The sequence below is a fragment of the Pinus tabuliformis genome, chromosome 8 (assembly GCF_031772625.1).
Source record: "Pinus tabuliformis cultivar Carrire ecotype Pingquan chromosome 8, CPIR1, whole genome shotgun sequence".
NCBI classification, from domain to species: Eukaryota; Viridiplantae; Streptophyta; class Pinopsida; order Pinales; family Pinaceae; genus Pinus; species Pinus tabuliformis.
In genome coordinates this window covers 1,609,448,571-1,609,452,671 of record NC_142294.1, presented here as the reverse complement: position 1 = coordinate 1,609,452,671, position 4,101 = coordinate 1,609,448,571, and positions in this window count along the sequence as shown.

The following is a 4,101-nucleotide window of genomic DNA, read 5'->3' as shown; positions in this document are numbered from 1 at the left end:
TGTGTTTCACAACACAAGCTCCAACATCCCATTATCCTTATGCCACTAGAAACACTTCTAAATTAGATGTTCTAAACCTTTCTGCATCTTGGAATTGTTTCTACAATATCAATACCTCTCTGTACAAAACTTAAATCCCACATTCTTTATAAAAAAGGGTATAAATCAACATTTGTCTCCAATATAGCATGATCGTTATATCAACAAGGGCAACCACAAGCTAATTACAGTGTATGCATGCTAATTACCCAACCTTCTTCCCTCCCTTACTAAATAGATGAATAAATATTAGGAAAATATTTATTTAATGCATTGATAATGCTCCACAATACCCCTTTCACATCTCATCATAAAAAAAATGTTTATATTAAATTGGTCATGCCTAACATAGATGCATTTTGAATTGTTTATATGAGATATGAATACCTTTTTATACAAAAATTACAACTCCAACTTGGTTGAGAGATCAAATCTAGAACAACAAATAATCTCTAATATGCCATGATCCTTGTGCCAACAAGGGCATCATAAAAAAGGATGTCTCTTGCTAACATTATGGTTAATTGATCGAAATATAAATACACAAGTTGCTCATAGTTTCCCCCTCTTGTAAAAAAATTATTAAAATTACAAACAAAAAACACCAAAAGTACTCCACAATAACCCCCTTTTAACACCCCTTCCTGAAAAAAGCACATTACTAAGCCAATTACACCTAGCATCAATGCATCTTAAAATTGTTTCTATGACATAAACAACCCTTTATATATAAAAGTTGCAATCCCACATTAGATGAAAGAAATGGTTCCTACCATAAGCTCCAACATACCAATAAAAGCAACCACATGTGAGTGTTATCCCTTAGTAACATAATGATTCATCAATTGTGATGTAAGCATACATGTTACTCAACTTTCGCCCAAAAAATACTTCTTGTTCAACTTTTGCCTCCCAAAAAAAAAATCACACTATGGAATACTCCACAGTGCCCTTCCACATCCTTTGATAAAAAAAATATCCTCTGATAATTCACATATCCCTATCATTTACGTCTTGAAATTGTTTCTATGATGTAAATACCTTTATACTCACATTTTTATTTACATATGTTCATCTTGCAAAGTTGATTGACCGACTAGACCCCACCCACAAACCAACCACAATACTCAAATTATAAAATCCAGTTGTTCGACCGACTAGACCTCACCCACAAATCAACCACAAAACTCAGAGCATAGTAAAGCATTTAAACATAAAAATGTTCATCCACTTCCTATCAATACATCAATACTAAATTTAGAAATAGTGAATATTCATCCGCTTCTCATTGATCCATCAATACTAAATATTGTTCACTGAGGCTTGCTTGGTTAGTAATGTAAAGGTATTTCTAATATCTACACCAAGGTTCAAACTTTGACCTTTCCTGATGCATAGTAAAGCATTTAAACGTAACAAATATTCATCCACTTCCAATTAATACATCAATACTAAAATTAGACATAGCGAATATTCATCCGCTTCTCATCAATAAATCAATACTAAATACTAAATATTGTTCACTAAGGCTTGGTTGATTAGTAATGTAAAGGTATTTGTAATATCTACACCAAGATTAGATTCACCATGTGGTTTAAAATATATATATATATATATATATATATATATATCTACACCAAGATTCAAACTCTGGCCTTTCCTGAGTGCATAGTAAAGCATTTAAACGTAACAAATATTCATCCACTTCCAATCAATACATCAATACTAAATTTAGAAATAGCAAATATTCATCCACTTCTCATCAATACATCAATACAAAATATTTTTCACTAAGGCATGGTTGGTTAGTAATGTAAATTTAGACATAGCGAATATTCATCCACTTCTCATCGATACATCAATACTAAATATTGTTCACTGAGGCTTGGCTGGTTAGTAATGTAAAAGTATTTGTAATATCTACACCAAGATTCAAACTCTGACCTTTCCTGAGTGCATAGTAAAGCATTTAAACGTAACAAATATTCATCCACTTCTCATTGATACATCAATACTAAATTTAGAAATAGCAAATATTCATCCACTTCTCATCGATACATCAATACTAAATATTTTTCACTAAGGCATGGTTGGTTAGTAATGTAAGGGTATTTGTAATATCTACAACAAGGTTCAAACTCCCTCATTACATGTTCAACCATCATTAACCCACACAAATGAGTTGTTTCTTGCATATGAGAACTACGCAACTTGGACGAATAAATATCTCTAGCCATCGTTGCTTGGCCATAAGGTACTCTCATGTCATGTGGGGTATATATGCCTCATTAACATCACAAAGATCGGGGTGTCTCCCTTGTGTTGGTAAAAAATACACAAAACAAAAAATTACCAGTTCAAAATCATAAAAACATATATCTCACAATTCACTTCACCTAAAAATAAATATGTTCACCTCATCTGAAAAGAAATATTTTCACGGAGTATAACCAGAAAACACTCAAATAAACATAATATCTACCTCACATTAAAAGTAATATAACCAGAAAACACTCAAATAAAACATAATATCTACCTCACATTAAAAGTAATATATCCACTAGATATAATCAGTGAACGCTCAGTGAAATATAATATCTTATTCGAGATCTGTTAGAAACCAAATTAAAATATCCAAGCGCATTTCACAAATCACTATAAACAATTTCATATAAGAACCCGATCTGAATATACATTCTATGGGACCAACATAGATCCATCTTAAGCACGGACCTAACATGAGCCGAGAGGGTTCAAATTTCTTCAGGTGTAAACTTATTTTAAAGTGCAAAAAATCATGTAATTTTTCATTGTTTAAATTGTATTATTGAATGCTATATATTTTGAAGTATACATCAATATAAATTCATATTAAAAATAGTTTAGTCATAACCTACATTGGATATTTTATTATATATAACATTAAAATATTTTCTTTTATCGCTTCTTTTCTATATACAAATATAAATAAAATTAATATTCACATAAGTGGATCTATTTAGAGAATATTTTATTTTTATTTTATCCAAGACATGAGTCCAACTCCAAGTTGAGGACGGACATACTTACACATCACCTTTACACTAGGCTGTAGAAAAAAATAAGATATTCTCTAAATAGATCCACTTATGTGAATATCAACTTCATATATATATATAAGATATTTTATTATATAAAGCATTAAAATATTTTCTTTTAACATTTATTTTATATATAAAAATATAAATGAAATTTATATTCACTAAACTGGATTTATTTAGAGAATATTTTATTGTTATTTTAATAGAGACAAGTGTCCAACTCCAAGATTAGGATGAAAATACTTACTCATCGCCTTCACACTGGGCTGTAGAATGAGCCTCTTGACTCAATATATATATATATATATATATATATGAAGTTGATATTCACATAAGTGGTTTTCTTTAGAAAATATTTTATCTTTATTTTAATAGAGACACGTAGTTGAGGACGAACACACTTACACATTGTCTTCACACTGGGCTGGAGAATGACCCTCTCGGCTCAATAACTTGTGCTAACACCAAAATGGTTCTGGCCATGGAAAAATTCAATACATGTCAGCTGGCAGCTCAACTAACATCCTAACGAAACTCTTAATAAGATCGTCTCTGAACAAGCTAAACAAAAAACAGATAGCACAAAAATGAGATTGCCCTTTATTTTCTTTATACCATGTTATAATTTTCAAACACGGAATGTGCTTCACATTGCAGAAAGTTGCTTCATCACAATTGTAATACGTACTGATAACCACCAAAACAATATTTCTTGCAAAGCGGAAATCAACAGAAAATTACAAAATCCAATAGGAACTCCCTGACAAAAGGACCAAAATTCAAAAGAAAGGAAAAGAAAATAAACATCTTTATACCTACAAAGATTTTTGCAAAAGTGATACAACCCCCGGCGAAAGCAAAAGCATGTGGCAAAATTCTCCAAATTCAACATTTTGTACCAGCATGGCCCATTTAAAATTCACAAGTGCAAGTGACATTTATGGCCAGTGTCAAAGCGGTAAGAAATGTGAGGATGGACAAT